The sequence below is a fragment of the Bidens hawaiensis genome, unplaced genomic scaffold (assembly GCF_021521415.1).
Source record: "Bidens hawaiensis isolate Kalapana, Puna unplaced genomic scaffold, B.hawaiensis_p1.1 tig00001382_1, whole genome shotgun sequence".
Lineage (NCBI taxonomy): Eukaryota > Viridiplantae > Streptophyta > Magnoliopsida > Asterales > Asteraceae > Bidens > Bidens hawaiensis.
The window spans coordinates 3,899,986-3,917,822 of NW_027491078.1; positions in this window are offsets into that span (position 1 = coordinate 3,899,986).

Sequence of the window (17,837 nt, forward strand, 5' to 3'; positions counted from 1 at the left end):
CCCACCAACTACCAACAGGGCACGTGCGTAGGCTACTGTTGATGAACAGGAACACTGTAGCAGCCGGCCATACCTCCTTGGAAACCTACCTTCGGCTATAAATACCCCAAATGGTATGATCATCTGGACATCATACATTATCACATTATCATCATAATATACCTGATATCTGCTCTAGCAATCTCTTAATATACTTTTATATTTAAAGAGCAATCTAGTCTGATTCTCACGCCGGAGGGTGGTCACAAGGAGGAACCCCCCCCCCTTCTCAGTGACGAGCTCACGGTGTCTGTTTTGCAGGTTATCAGAAGAACCATCTTCCAAGGGTCTAACCCCTCGTGGGAAACATCTATCTAACCCCCAGGTTACCAGTAATCTGTCAGGGGTTCGGTTAGTGTTTCTTCATTGGCGCCATCCGTGCATAAAGCTAGAACTACAATTTTCTCCAGTTTTTTCAAACTTTTACAAAGATGGTTAGAGAAATTCCGGTAACCACAACCCCAGCTACTGGAGGGAATACCGGCAACACAGTTTTTACAAACACTACCCCGGCTACCGAAGCCGGGGCAAGTGAAGTAAATTTTACGAACACTACCCCACTTACCAAAGCTGGGGCAAGTGCAGTAAATGATCACCTACTGGGATCCACCGATATCCAGTTTGAGAAACGAAGACTCCCCCGCCAGACTCTCGATGAAGTTAAGGCATGGGCGGAGGCACGACAAAAAGAATTCCAGGCTGAGTTGAACAAACGCTTGCGTTCCGTGCAACAGGCCGACGAATTCGAATACTGGGAGGATGACTCGGAGGAATCCGACTCCGACGCGAACCCTCGCCATAGGGCAAAAGGGAAGCGTAAGGAAACGGAATCCCAACCGAAAAGGCATTTTGGACAAGCCTTCAAACCAAAAGGCACAGGTGGAAGTCCACGAGACTTCTCTAAAACGTTCAGACCAAACGTTGCAAATGCAGGAACGTCCAAATTTGCAAGGGACATTGCTGAAGCAATCGCCCCAAAGAGTGCCAAACAAATACCCAACATAGGCACATATGACGGTATATCTGATCCAGACGATCATTTGAACAGGTTCATAGCGGGGGCAACCGTCAGCAATTGGACGGAACCCACGTGGTGTTACATGTTCCAAATGACGCTGGTGGGGGCTGCTAGAGCTTGGTTTGATCGCCTACCGGTCAACCACATCTACGACTGGGCAGACTTCCAGCAGAAGTTTAGCCAACACTTCAGCCAGCAACGGAAGTATACCGAGGAGCAATGGACAATCCTCAAATGCATACGAGAGGAAGATGAATCTCTGCCAAACTTCATCACTCGCTTCAACTCAAAGAAGCTAAGTTTGGGCAATATCAGCGAAGATCTTGTTCGCGCTGCCTTCATCCAGGGCGCACATGACCCAGAGCTCATCCGCACCCTAACGGGTAAAGATGGCATGCCATCCACATGGGATGGCATCATGACAGCAGCAAAACGCTATGCGTAAACAGAGAAGCAACTGGGTAGAGATCTCCCACAGAGCACAAACCTCTACACTCAGAAGACGAGAGAAGACAACGTCCTCACCGCCAGACTAAATAAAAAGCGAAAGCTAGGCATTTGGCAGTCAAGGGTAAACTTTGACACCTCATCCGGCTTGCAACATCGAGTGGGCGGAAGGGATAATGTACAGTCGCACCGGAACTCCAGATGGACGCCACTCACCAAAAGCGTCACTAAGATATTCGCCACTAAAGAGCTCCCATGGCCAAAGCCTCCAATAATCCGACATCGTCACGATGCTGATCGGAGCAAATACTGTGACTTCCACAAGACAAAAGGCCACAACACTGAAGAATGCATAGACGTAAAGGACATGGTCGAAGCATTTGTCAGAGATGGGACGCTCGCACACCTCGTGGCACAATAAAGGCTGAGCAGGCGGGTGCGTATAGAACCTCAGCTGGGAAGACACGAATCAATTCCAGCTTCAAAATCGAGACTACATGCTGCGTAAAGAACGAGATCCCGAACCAGGTGCGTATCGGCTCGATGGCACTCCCATCCCAACATGGAAGGGAGCTCATTTACACAGTCTGCATGTAAATCAATTCCAATTTGTAAAGAAAAGGCCAAGAGCCACTTCTAATGGAAATGATTCTCTTTAAGAACATCGAAGCTGATGATTTTACATTCATACTTTTCTGAACACTAATATGCCGGTTTTCACCGCATAATTACGTGAAGTCATTGCATGGGAAGGCGGTCCTACCCGCACGAACCCAATAACGTGACAAACCTTCACGCAGGTCAGATAAGGGTAAAGTTTTGCCATCCTACTAAGTGCAAGTGACGGTTCTACCCGCACAATCACGAAAGAGGAAGCAAGACTTCCTGTTATCAACCACGTTCAAAGGTTAACTTATCCTCAAAAGATGAGAAAAACCTACACGCAGGTCAGATAAGGGTAAAGTTTTGCCATCCTACTAAGTGCAAGTGACGGTTCTACCCGCACAATCACGAAAGAGGAAGCAAGACTTCCTGTTATCAACCACGTTCAAAGGTTAACTTATCCTCAAAAGGTGAGGAAAACCTACACGCAGGTCAGATAAGGGTAAAGTTTTGCCATCCTACTAAGTGCAAGTGACGGTTCTACCCGCACAATCACGAAAGAGGAAGCAAGACTTCCTGTTATCAACCACGTTCAAAGGTTAACTTATCCTAAAAAGATGAGAAAAACCTACACGCAGGTCAGATAAGGGTAAAGTTTTGCCATCCTACTAAGTGCAAGTGACGGTTCTACCCGCACAATCACGAAAGAGGAAGCAAGACTTCCTGTTATCAACCACGTTCAAAGGTTAACTTATCTTAATGCCTTAGAAATTTCGAAAAGGAAAACCTACACGCAGGTCAGATGAAGGTTAAAGTTTAGCCATCCTACCAAGTGCAAGTGACGGTTCTACCCGCACAATCACGAAGGAGGAAGCGAAACTTTAACCCATTATCAACCACGTTCAAAGGTTCTTATTCTAAACACTTGGAAAATTGCTAATTTAAACTAAGTATGCAAGTCATAAGTTTATAAAGCAAGGAACCCAAAGAAGGAAATAACAATCTTATACACAAAAAGATTAATATTTCAAGAATATATTACAAGAATGGCCGGGTAACTACCCGCCTAAAAGAATAAAACTATACAAGTCTATCTTAGCAATGGGAAGGGATCTTCAGGATCAAGCTTCAGGGCCGCTTCCACTTGGACCCGCTCCGTCGGAAGAACGGGGTGGTTCGAGGAACGCTTTGAGGACAGCTAACCCATCATCAGCAGCAGCTACTTCGTCCACCTTTTCCACCACTGGATGCGGGAAGGCGGCGTATTGGTTCAATGCTTGGTCATAAATGGCTTCGGTATCCACATCGAACAAAGGGAAGTTGGAAGGCGGGACGCCTTTCTCAACAAACCCTAGACCAAGCAAGAAGCCGGCCTTTTCCCCATCCTCATGAGAAGCGTTGAGGGCTGCGCTCATAGCATCATCGTAAGAGGTCTCTGAAAAGACCCGACGCACAACCTACAAAGAAAAAATACAAGTATTAGAACCTTTTCTTACAAAAGAAAAGCGAGAAGATAAAGCTAAACATACCTGAGGCAACGCTTCTCGAAGAAGCCATTGGAGGGCAGCTTGAGCTTCGTTATGGGCGCGTTCGGCTTTGCTCTTGTTAAGGTTGGCAAGTAAAACTTCCTTTGCGGCAGCCTCTTCGACGCCCTTAAGCTTCCGCTCGGTGTGGTCAAGCACCCCTCTTTGGTCCAAGATTTCCTGGAGTTTCTTGGCATCTTCCATTGCCAAGGCATCATGAGCGCGTTGGAGAGCCTCTAATTTGGCCTTGAGCTCCTCATTCTCCACACGCAAAGGCTCAGCAACGGCTTCAGCCTTGGCAGCCCTCTCGGTTGCGTTTCGCGCAGTCTCCCTGGCCAGCCGAAGCTGTTCATTCACAGCTTGGGCAGCCTTGGAGCGGGCCTCGAGTCGCGCATGAACTTCAACCTCGAGGGCCTTGAAGGCCTTCTCCTTGTCGGCGGCAGCTGCCGCCAGCTGTTGGTTCTCCTCCCGAAGAGCACGCGCCTCAGATACGTCCTTGGCGCGAGCTGCTTTCAACTTGTCGTTTTCACGACAAAGCAGCTCGACGCGCGGCTGCATCCGGGCTTGGAGAACCCGAAGCTCATTGGTTAGCCTACCCTCCTGGTAGCTAGTCATGGCTTCCCCCAACGCACCATGAGGAGCAGCGTGGCGAGCCCAGTCCACGCACTCCACAGGGGTACGAAGGGTTGTTCCTCGGCGTATGTTCCATCGCGGAACATACACTTCATTGGAATCCGACACTGCAAAAGAAACAAAGGCAGTAAGGAAAAGATGATAAAAAACATAAGGGAAAAAGAAAGGAACCCTACGCACCTGTAGGGTCAATGACAGGCCGATAGCCGCCAAACCCATCACCTGAACCTAAAGGAAATCCATCCAACAGGTCAGGCAGACGGGAAGGGGGCAAAGATCGGCGGGAAGCCCTGCGCGTACCTGATGGTCCGGCCGTAGGTGCCGGTGGCGCGGGCATGGTGGCAGCCGCCGTGGTCGCCGTTGTGGTCGCCGCCGCGGTCGCCGCCTCCTCAGCAGCAGCAGTAACCGCCGGCTCCGTGAAGGATGCTGTAAAAATCGCACTCACGGCCGGCGGTGACGTCATCTCGGCCGGAACAGTTGGCTCAAAGGAACGAGCAACTGGACCAGCGGATGCAGGCGCAGGCGCCTGGGTCGACGCCTCAGGAAGGCTGACCGAGCCTACCGTCATTGGCGGGGAGGTACTCCCCTGCGCTTCACCCCGGAATGCGTCAACATCCACGCCTGCACAAAGAAGAAAGTGTTAGATAAATTTATGAAGTAATAAATCTGCAAAGACATTATGATTGTACTTACGGGTTTTCTTGACCCTGAACGTATGGACGGGCGGGGAGGAACCCGATGGAGCCGGCCTCTTGGTACCGGTCACCGTCGTCTTCGTTGGTTCTCCGGAGGTAACGGTCGTAGCCTCCGGAACAGTGGTCTTCTCACCACCGGGCTTCCCCGCCACCTCTTCACTATCTGACTCCGAGTCAGATAGAACAACTGGATCAGCTGTGGAGGCCTTCTCCTTCCCCTTCACGCCGGCAGCAGCCTTCTTCTTCCGCACCAACGGAGGAGCATCTGAGGATTCCTCAGAAGAAGACGGGTCAGGAATTCCAGCAGCGGGTACAGCATTGAGGGATTGAGGAAAGAATATCGCCTTACCTGGCCGCCGGTGGCTCAGGATCTCGTGTCCCAGCGGATAGACCTCCACAAACCGATCCGCCGTTTGCTCCAGGTTGGGCAACTCGCCCTCGTCCAGAGCACGAGTACCCATCCGCGCAGGACCGTCGGTTTCCCGCGGGTACAGAAGCGACTCCAAATCATTTCCCTCTGAAAGAATAAACAGTTAGAAGACAAACGCGTATCAAAAAGAAAGACAAGACATACCATAGGGAATAGAGTTCAAACCGTATTCGAGAAGGATGGGAACCTGAGACGCATCCTTCCACACCCGGCTCATCCCTAACATGACCATCCCGGACTCCGCAAACCGGTAAACCGGAGATTGGATCCGGGATATCTTCGAAAACCATTCCGCCTCCTGGTAGTTGGGGGCGTGAAGGCTCGGTATCGCTTGGCCATTTTTAAACTTCATGGCAAGAGGGATGGCGCGGGCAGAAATGTAGAAGAATTCCTGCTTCCACGCGCGAAGACTGCGCTCGGTGTCGCAAATCTTCAGACCCTTAATACGGGTCGTCAAGGTGTACCACCCCTGGATGCACCTCCAGGTATAGAAGGTCATCAGGCGGTCCACATGGGGCTCGATGCCCAAAATCCGGCACACCCACTCAAAATGGCGAATCTTGGCGATCGCCATGGGGTGCAGCTCGGTCAAATGAACACCGTGCCTCTCAAGGACACGGTAAACAAATTTTGTCAACGGGAATCTAAGATTCCCATAGACAAAAAATGCAGCATAAACCCCGATCTTGCCTCTGGGGGCATCATACACGGTCTGGTGGGATTCAGGAAACTCAGGCTCGAGATGATCGAGCATGAACTTCCTGACAACATACCGGTACTGATCGCCGGGCAGAGCACACTGGCACTCGCCAGCAGTACCCCTGTCGTCAGCTATAGCTTCAGCATCACGAGAAGACATCTTGCAGAGAAAGAAGAGAACGATTTCGAGAGAATGCTCGATTGAATAAAGGAGTATTCGCCGGAAATCGCCTTAAAGATGAAGAGAAGAGTGAAAAGTGTGAATTGCAAAGTAACCCTCTCCCCCCTTTATATAGTAATCGCAATTAATGCGGTGAAATTAATGCGGAGGAGAGAGAAATCGAATGTGCAATGAAACTATGACACGTGGCAAAAACCAAGCTGGCAACAGCTGTTGAAAGGACGTATGCCAGTAATTTCGCGGCCACGCGCCCGAAAAATCGCGCCCACGCGCCTGAAAAAGCGACTGGAATGACCATGTTCTGTCACGTCACCATAACTTCCTGCACGTCCTGACACAGTCAGAAGAAACCGTCGCACGATGTTTCAGAGATTTGGACTGTTCTTATCTTTTCACCAACTCTTCGAATTTCAAAATTCAAAAATTTGAAAATATTAAAAAGTAAGTGGGAAAATACCCCTTACCCCTTGGCAAACAAGTAACCGTAAGACGGATGCGGGTACAGTGTAAAGGCAAAACCCTTCACATACCTAGCACCCGCAGGGAATTGAAGCCAAATAAACCTTGGCAAACAAGTAACCGTAAGACGGATGCGGGTACAGTGTAAAGGCAAAACCCTTCACATACCTAGCACCCGCAGGGAATTGAAGCCAAATAAACCTTGGCAAACAAGTAACCGTAAGACGGATGCGGGTACAGTGTAAAGGCAAAACCCTTCACATACCTAGCACCCGCAGGGAATTGAAGCCAAGTACCTCGGCAACCAAGTAACTATAAGACGGCTGCGGGTACAGTGTTCAGGCAAAACCCTTCACATACCTAGCACCCGCAGGGAATTGACGCCAGGAATACCTTGGAAGTAAAGTAACCGTAAGACGAGCGCAGGTACAGTGTTAAGGCAAAACCCTTCACATACCTAGCGCTCCGCTGGGAATTGAAACCAAGAAGGATCTTCTGGGCAATGCTTGCGGAAACGGAAATAACATCCCCGCATAGCGGGAACGTCGAGAACTACGTTGTTTGAAGCTCCAGGATGGAATTGGTGGTCTTAACATAATTGATCACTATGTTCAAAACTACCAAAACCTCATGGAAAATCCATACAACTGGGACTCAATGCTCCTGACTTGCGAGGAGGTTACAGACCTACCCGCATCATACCCAAAGACCAAGCAGGAAACTCGGGCATTTCTGCAAGTGACAAGGACTTCCGCGGAAAGAATCCCCATGGAAAACCTTACAAAACCCTTTTCAAAACCCTTTGCTCAAGTCCAAAAGTTCACCTCACTTTATTAAACACTCAGGAGAAGAACATTGGACTGGGGGGACTTGAAGAGGTAGGTCCCAGCAGAGCCCAGTTGGACCCGCAAGACTCACCTTAAACAGGGACGTCTGCGCAGAGACCAACTGGATCCGCAGGACCAACCATGCTCAGAGACGTGACGTCCTTACGCGCAGTACGCAAGCTGGTCCCGCAGGAAATGCCTCCCAATGGTGAAGGACTCCGCCTGTCCCCGCAGCCTCGGATACAAGCCATTAGGGAAGGCCACCCGCGCAGCATGGCTACACGCACAAGGCACTTAGCTCTCGATCATTCAGTGTCACCTAAAGGAATGAGCCAAGCCGGGAGCAATCCCGCACAGAGGCGGGAGGGGGAATACTCCCGCCCAAATAAGCCAGTCCGTATACTGAAGGATCTTTTACTGTACCTGACGAGGTATGGGCGAAAGATCTGATCAGAGATACGACAGCTCACTGATACAGTATGGCGAGCAGCATGCTCCTGTACTGTATCACTATTAACCGCTGCCTACTCACCAACTACTGTCATACCACGTGCGTAGCCGGCAGTTGGTGGAAAGGGAATAGTACACAGCAGGCCTGGTCACTATCAGCCGCTGCCTACCCACCAACTACCAACAGGGCACGTGCATAGGCTACTGTTGATGAACAGGAACACTGTAGCAGCCGGCCATACCTCCTTGGAAACCTACCTTCGGCTATAAATACCCCAAATGGTATGATCATCTGGACATCATACATTATCACATTATCATCATAATATACCTGATATCTGCTCTAGCAATCTCTTAATATACTTTTATATTTAAAGAGCAATCTAGTCTGATTCTCACGCCGGAGGGTGGTCACAAGGAGGAACCCCCCCCCCCCCTTCTCAGTGACGAGCTCACGGTGTCTGTTTTGCAGGTTATCAGAAGAACCATCTTCCAAGGGTCTAACCCCTCGTGGGAAACATGTATCTAACCCCCAGGTTACCAGTAATCTGTCAGGGGTCCGGTTAGTGTTTCTTCAATACCCAAGCGAGATATTAAGTTGACCACTCCCAATTCACTTAGTGTTTCTTCAATCTCCATTTTATTCTAATTTTGTTTTAGATTTTATAAATGATTCTCCTCACCCTTTTTCAGCAAACCATCACCGACAACAACCATTGTGCCGCTAGTAACACAACCCGTCTAAAACTAGTCATCGTCATCGGTGTTCTACAAAGATCTGTCGTTGCCGCCTTGATTCATGACAAGTGGAAATTAGTCATTGGCTTTAAGGTTGTCGTCCCGTCAAGTAAAACCGTCACTGACTACGTTAATAAAGGGGATAATTTGAGAACTTTTGGAAACTATGGACATTCCTTTGTCATATTGACGTCTAAATTGAACATTTTGAAGATTTTTTCAACTATAAGACCACGTTGAATCATAACTTCTAATACGTGTTTCAAGATTTGTCGTGTAGTTTGCTTCAAAATACATCGAAGCACTATCATTTCAAGTAAACTAAATGTACTTGCTACTAAGATCATTTATGTATATTCAAATAACTATGTACTCACCATAATCATCCTTCTTTTTAACAGCCAAAGAGAACTATATATATGTACTCACCATAATCATCACTTACATGAGTTAACCTCGTATTGCTTTCTAAAAGAACATCACTACTTCAAAATTCCAAGATGCTTTCTAAAGTCACTAGGAATGACTTGATATAAAAGTGGTTGGTTATGAATTGTGGAATAAAGATATGGAATGTAATGAAATCAAGGCTCATGCCTAGTGGTTGGAGTCTATTTTGATTTTCAAACCGAGTCCATTGATTCCATTCACATGGGTCCATGCCATACCCTCGTTCAATGGTCTCAAATCATTGGACCACTTTAAGCATCCAATCCTACCAATCCATTTGATCCCCTCTAACTTGTTCACTCATCCGCACAATTCGGGTCACTAACATAGTAGCATATGAGCCTCATAGGCTCATTTCCCATACGAAGGTCGTCTCAATCTTTTTGGAGACTTAAAGCGCATAATAAAACCAGTGTTTTTTTTTATAAGAATAGTTGTTTTCGATCGTTGTGACTTCTACATTGTGTAACTATATTTTTTATTTTTATATTTTTCCTTTTTTAGAAGTTGCTTTAGTTATTTTCATTTCTACGAAAATTAATTAAAAACAATTGTATGTGTTAAATTCAAAAGGTAATACACTCAAAGAAATAAAAAAAAAACTAATACGCGGGGTTGTCTTAATTCATGGACTGGAGATTTTTTTAGAAAAATTTTGTAGTATGAAGAAAGAGGTTTGTAGACCAGAGTTTTGAAATTTTTAATGGGTAAAACGTTTGAAAATAAATATGTAACTATCGAGTATTTTCTTTATTTGGAAAACACCTCAATTTAGTTTGCAAGATGCAACGGACCATTATTTTATCACCTCCAATTTAGTTTGTAACGGTTCACTCTAATTAATCTAATTTTGAATCCCAACTCTCTTCAGATATGTGACCATGGTCACGCATCTTTTCTCGCACCTTTTACACTTGGCTTGTGTAGTGTGGAAATGATTGATGGTTGTGTGACCAAGTGCCATTTTTTATGGTCACTTAATGGTCAAGCCCCACTACATATGACCAAAATAACAAACCGGGTTACAAGATTACAAATTTGGAAAAATCTAGTGGTACTTAAAACGGCGGGTAGAATATGACTTGGTACTTTAAACTTTTATAAAACCTTTAATTAGTAAATACAAATATACTAAAGTTTAATAAATAAAATGATACTAGTTATATTATGAATTATATCAATTCAGTTTTTAAATTGACTTTATATACTTCTATGTACTATATAGTAATTTTATAATTGTATATATTTAATTAAAGTCTTTATTCAACTGAGAATTTTTGGAGTAAAAGTTTACGAGTTATATTCGAATATTAACGCCTCAATGAACGGTATCATTCACAATTTCGCGGCCCAGAATTGGGCCCATAACGGTATCATTCACAGACAAGAATTATGTCCAACTAATTATTCAAGTGTTGGCCCATACTCGACCAAAAAGATTTGAAACCATTGGAATCTCAAATAGACAAATAGTCATGTTACATGTGAAAATGCAAATTCTAAACGTTTAAGATATCAAAACCGATTAGGACCCGAAACTGAAACTGGTTTGAAACCAATATAATAAGAACCGATATGTATATAAACCGTAGGTTATGGACTGATTAGGGATTTTAAATTAGAAACCATTTAGGAATCTGTTAATCGTAAATTTTTTCAATAGGTTAATAAATGGTTAGCTGGTCATTAATGTTATGAAAATGTTTGACCATTTATGACCACTATATATCCATTAGAAACCAGGTTTTTGCCTTTATAACCCCGCATAAGTTAGTATAAATACGTATTTGGTGTATTTGTTTGGTTCTTTAACGTTCACATGGAAAATGAAGCAAATATGGTGACGACTATTGATACTAGAAACAAAGAGAATACCTATATTTCACCAAGTTTGATTTATATCTAATGTTAAAGACAAAGCTGAAATGGTTCTATGCAAGAATTGTAGCATGCTCCTCAGGGTCACGTCCAACTCCATTTTTAGAGTTCATTTGGGAAAACATTGAAAGTTGGTGAAAATCTTAGTGAGGCATAAATATCAACAAAAGCTTTGGAGCCTTTATTAAAAACTAAACGAAGATAACGACTACGATTATATATCATCAAATAAATGTATTTTCGTTCTTTTAAGGTTTATGTTTAGCTAATATAATGTATTTCTTGAGATGTATTTAATATTTGGTTTAATTTAAAAAAATGTATTATGCAGGTCACGTTTCGTCATTAACCTAATTGTTTACCTAAGTTATATATTACATATGAAAATTGGCTATTGGAATAATTGATTTTGATACGTTGCGAATCATTGGGTCGGTTAATAACTGAATGCCTAATAACCGGTTAACTGGTATTTTCACCATTGTTTGCATCTATATATTTATTTCCAGATAAAATTACTTATTGTATACATTTGAAAAAAAAATAAAAAACTTATGAATTTTTCTTTTTATGAATTAATGATTCATAATCTACTCACAAATCCATCTAACCTGTCTAATATAGGGTTTAAATCCCACACCTCAAGCAAAGGGAGCACCTTTTGCATGTCTGGAGACGAATGCCCAATGTTAATATATATTTCTTCGTGAAGTAACAGTGTTATTGTTTTATTAAAATCCGAACATTTCTTGATATTGAAAACCTCCTAGCTTCGAGTCAGAAATTAGGGTGATTGTTGATAATTCTCACAAAATAGGTTAGTCACGTGTAAGTGACCGGGTTAAACCTATTTGAACACGTATGATTCATTAATAATAGGTATATTAGTTTTAAATAATCTCATCTATGACCTTTTGGTCACTGTTGGTCCCAATTAACGAAATGGCTTGTGGCAATCCCACCTTTTAACATGCTTGTTTTCAACGATCCTCGACTAATGGAAGCGTAACCGTTAGTCTCCGACTGCTAGAAAATCATCCTTTTTCGCCGAAAAACTCTATTTGAACACAACCATCAGCGCTTGAACACCACCACCTGAACTCCACCACTGCCACTTGAACACCATCGTTGACCACCACTGCTGACCACCGCTATTTGAATGCCACCACCGACGGCTTCCACCTGAAAAACGATTTTTCCCGCTGAAAAGGTTTTCCGGTGACCACCATCTAGGGTTCCAGCGACCTCAATAATCGGGGTTTTAACCAAAAAGGGTTCTTAAAGGTCTGATCTAAGGTTTCAAGGAGGTTTGGGATGAAAAGGTTGAGTTTTCCGACGACTGGTGTCTAATGGAGTTACGCTTTATTAGTCGTTGATCGTTAGAATAAAGCATATTAAAAGATGGGACTGTAACCAGCCATTTGTTAGTTAGAACCGACAGCTACCAAAAAGTAATAGTTGGGATTATTTAAAACTAGCATACCTTGATAATATAATGGGTTTATAAGGGTGTTGCAATCAGGTTTTATTATATGTTGTATTATTGTTGCTGATTATCCTTATAAATCCATAGCCATAGTTAAGGTTATTGTATAGGGATTATTTTAATCAAATTTTGAGTTGGTTTTTAAATTATAATAATACGATAGTTCATTCTAAAGTGTGTGTTTTCGTTGTGTTTCTGATTATGAATTAGTTTTTTATATTGACTTTGACAACTTTGATATTTTTTACCTGGTTTTGCAAAACTTTGTTTTTTTTTAGTTTACCATATTAGCTGTTGTTTATGTTTATTTGTAAAAAGTAATAAAATGGTGAAGCAATGATTGAGAAAGAATGTCTTCTTCCATGAACACTTGGTTCATCTATCCTTAGCTAGTGTACTATCTTTTTGAACATTTGCTAAAACTTATTGTACTATACACCTATTTCACACTAGCTTATATCTGCGTCATAGGAGTTACGCAATCACATTGGAATTAATTCTACATGTCTAAAATTCAGGTCACACAATTAGTTGGGCATGAGAATAACACAATGTATAAACACACTATATACGAAAGATAAGCTTACGATAATGTTAAATGATTCCCAAAAAAGGTTAACGATGAGTTCCACAAATCTTACGCTTTCATGTCATTTATACATCAACTCTCATACAAACTCCTTAATCACTAGCAACACTTTTTTAAAGTGTCCCAAAACCACTATTCTTTTTAAAATACTTATAAAGATGATGGATGACTGGGTATGTAAACATTGAGCATCTACTTCCAATAATATAACAACTTTCTTTGATAATTCTCTTTGTTTTGTACTTCCAATTTACGTCAGTTAAATTAGGTTTTCTAAGTGTGCTCGGTGTCTTGCTGGAACGAGGAGGGGAGGGTAAGGTGAAGGGGTGTATTTTGGGTGAGGTGGCAGGATGTGGGAGAGTGTATAACAGTTTATGCGAATGCAGAAGACCGATGTAGCTATGATGATGAGAGTGAGGGAGGAAGCCGATCAGTGAAGGTGAGGGAGGTGGAGAGGTGTTACAACGTTATTATGAAGTTCTACATTAGTTTTTCACGTTATAATAGTTTCTCTTAATACTTTAGAATGCTAGATTAGATTAATTCAGATTTTCTATAGTTTCAACTTTCAATATTAAAACCGGCTTCTAATAAACAATTAAAAGGTTCATTTCATGAGATTTATGTAAACAATAATCAAGAACACAGAAAACGATGAATTCAAAACCCTAAACGAGGTAACAGTGCAAAAAGGGAAATGAATAGACAAATGAAAGGACAACACACTTCTCATTTCATTTAAAATCAAATACTCGATGATCAATGTTTCCTTCTTAAAAACTCATGATCCTATTATATGTCCCTACAAGAATATAAGCCCATTATATTCCAACATTGATTTAGAGCCCACATACTATTCTTCTGTTCCTGTTTATGGTTATATTAGATTGGAATTACTAGTTGAAATGGAACAAGCTAGTTAGTACTGTTTTGAATCACCTACATGTTTGGAATGGTATGAAATATGATTTAATTTACCATAACGGTTTGTATGTTCTCTGAGTTCAAACAAACAAATCTACATGTATGTATAGAGAAAGATATACAAAAACCCTAACGAGCTTAACTCTAATATACAATATCGATTACTTTAACGGGTATGATTTGATCAAAAACACCATCAAGCAAATTAGGTTAAAATCATATCACAAGAACGAAACCAAACATGAAAAACGCTAAACAAATTCTACGATATACAAAAACGAATAAACTTTTGAGTTAACATAGGATAATGTAAATGAGTTTGTGATTAGGGGTGGGTTGCTTCTCTTGAGTACCTTGGAGTACCCTAGAACTCCACCAATCCTATAATATCACTTCATTTTTATCCATCAGCTATCCTGAACTACCATAAAACCCCATCTTTAGTGGCGCCATTCATCCTTTAAACACCTTAGACCATTTTAATATTCTATCTCTCGATCCTCTCCACGCACACATGGCTGTCTCTCTCTCTCTCTCACACACACACACACACATCTTGTTTCATCGGTTAATAGTAGCCAATAATGGACGTTTCAACCCCTACCCGAATTGGTAAGGGTGGTGTAGCCGCTATGTAAGACTATCTCCAATAGACCCTTGAAGATCAATACTTAACGGCCCTTCAATGCCCTTACCATTGAAGAGTATCCATCCATAGAAACCCTTAGTGAGATGCCCTTGCATGAGGTATTAGGGCTGGCATATCGTGTAAAATCGTACACGATAAGACACGAACATGAAACATATATACCTGTACACGACACGAAAACTTATCGTGTACTTGTATCTCAAACCCGAACACGAACCTGTTAATATCAGGTATACACGATAATACACGAACCTGTTAAAGAATAGGAGAAAGGGTTGCGACTACCAAAGATGTGGAGGGAAACAACCGGCCTACCGGAGATTCAGAAAGGGAGAATCGGAGAAGGGTTTGTGCGCCATCTGCTTGATGATGGATAGGAATGATGTGCGCCGTTTTCAGTTCTTTGGTATAAAAATTTAAGGTTAACTATTTACGGCATATAGCATATTATATTATTAATGTATTTACATTTATTAGAAAAATCAAATCATGTACTAACGGATAGTTAACAGATAAACGGGTATTTTACCTGTCTAGACACGAAAATTAACAGGTCGATTACATGTTTAGTATATGAAACCTGTTAAGGCCATATCTGATACCTGTTAAAGCCGTGTAGGTTTGTGTCTTGTATTCGTGTATCCTCTAAATTGTCAGCCCTAGAGGGCATCGGTTTCCTAGGTTCATGCAATGAAATGGGCCCAAAGTAAAAAAAAAATAATTGTTTTATTTAAATATTGTGTAGAATGAGCTATGCAGTCGATATCGTTGATATATCACTGATATATTAGTGATATATCGGTTATCGATCCCTTTTTGAAATATCAGTAAAAAATATCGGTCAGAATATCGGTATCGATAATATCAGCGATATTGACCAACATTTGACCGATATTGGATTAATATTTGACCGATATATCACTGATATTCCCGATATTGGTATTTTAAGTCTTAATTATCAACTTTTAGTGTTCAATGTTAGTGTTTTAAGCCTTAATCAATTCTTACTTGCTATGATTGTTAGTGTTTTGCAATTTGCAAAAGGTTAATTTATTAGTGGTAGGAGACTATACTGAATTATTAGTGTTAAATTGCTATAAATATGAATTTTACATGATATTAAAATTACCGATATCTCATTATGATAACCGATATCTCAGATATTAGTCCTTAACCGATATCTGATATTTTTTCGCATTAACCGCTAGACAATGAGTATGTAATGAAGTGAAACTTAAAGAGAGGAAGAGTATTTACAGGGTTGGAGATGAATTGGGGTTTTTAGGAATTATAAGGATATTATGTGCCAAATTACGTGACAAGTAAGGACGTTTAAGGGCGAGCGAAGCATTGGGGATACTCTGAACAAAAACCAGGTGAGGGTACCTGAAGGTACCCCTGCCCCCGTATAAACACAACTTAATATGAAATACTTAGTGCTAAATGATGAATTAGTGAAACCAAGGTTGACCTAACTAGAAAAAGATAAAAGAGATTTTACTACTTTGGACATACAATCATGTTCATGTGCGTCCAAATAATGATTCCTTTTTATTTCGCAGAAAACAAAGAGACAGGCCTGTTGAGTGACCTCTTCATTCATACATATAGCCACATGCAATATTATGAATTTTATGTACATATCACAGCTAGTTTGACTAGATGCAGGAAAACAGCTGGTGTTGTACTGGCTATTACTATATCACAACTTTAAAAACTAATTCGAATGCCAAAAATATAAGACAAGGCAAAAACATAAACCCTAATTATGTAGATTCAATAACGGACATTAACTTAGACATCAAATTAGTCACACTTACTAGTGGGAACGTGATCTTCTATGATGACGATGAAGTCATTGATTCCCGTTATGTTCTTAGTTTATAACTCTTATTATCAATGCTAATCAAGTAATTATTAGGGACTAGTTATATTACGTTGATAAGGTTACTCAGATAATCCATAAGGTCACATTAACGTGTTATTTCCAACATATACAACATCAAAAACAACTATAAGAGATGATATATCATATATGAATAATTTGGAAGGTCTACAAATATCTTTTCATGTCTAGCTCACAAACCCTAAATTTAACAGTATGTATGTATATATATATATATATATATATCTGGCTGCACCAAAATCTGCATCTAGATTTACTGAGTGCCTCAAATCCCATCTGCTAGTATGTGTAAGATTGAGAGTACGAATGATGTGAGTGATGATATGACCAGATAACCCGAGTGATGGAATTATGACTGTAACAACACCAGAAATATTGAATAGTGAAATATGATTTGGTGTCAAAAGTGGTTTCATTAGCCATAGAAAAAAAAAACATTTAGTTAAGGTGTCTATATTTAATTAGTCTTAAGATAGTGTAGCTTTCATAATTTCAGACAACCTGGAGAGGTCGATGTTGGATCAGATTGGGTTGTAGTGGGCCATGTTAAGTCTAAATGGGTTGTTATAATGGGAAGTATGCAATAAGGAGTCATATTGGGTCTTTAAGGGCCATGATATCTTTTAATCATGGAGAATGACTAATTACATCCTATCCATCATATTATATGTTAGGATCGAACCAGTGTGATACACATATGGTTAAACAGTAAAATAAAAAAGTTAAATTTATTAATATACATGTTAGCTTATCTTATGGTTCATAAGATATAAATAATTTTCTAAAAATAAAATAGAAAGCTGTGAATTTATACCAATTAAAAAAAAAATACTAACATTAATTATTTCTAATTGAGTTGGCAAGTAATAAACATTTTAAAAGAAGGGTAATGAGTTCAATTCTTATTAACAACATATTTTTCATTTTATCATTCATAAAGGTTGTGAGTTCATAAACATATTTTTCATTTTATCATCAACAACATATTGTAAAAATGAAACTTGTACACTTGGTAATGTGGATCAGGATCTAATTGAATGGGATGTGGAAAAAATTTGTTACTTTAATAGTATAGGTGGAAAAATTTTGTGAGTTCATAAACATATTTTCATTTTATCATCAACAACATATTGTAAAAATGGAAACTTGTACACTTGGTAATGTGGAGGATCTAATGTAACATCCTAAAATTTTAATGATGAATAAAGAAAGC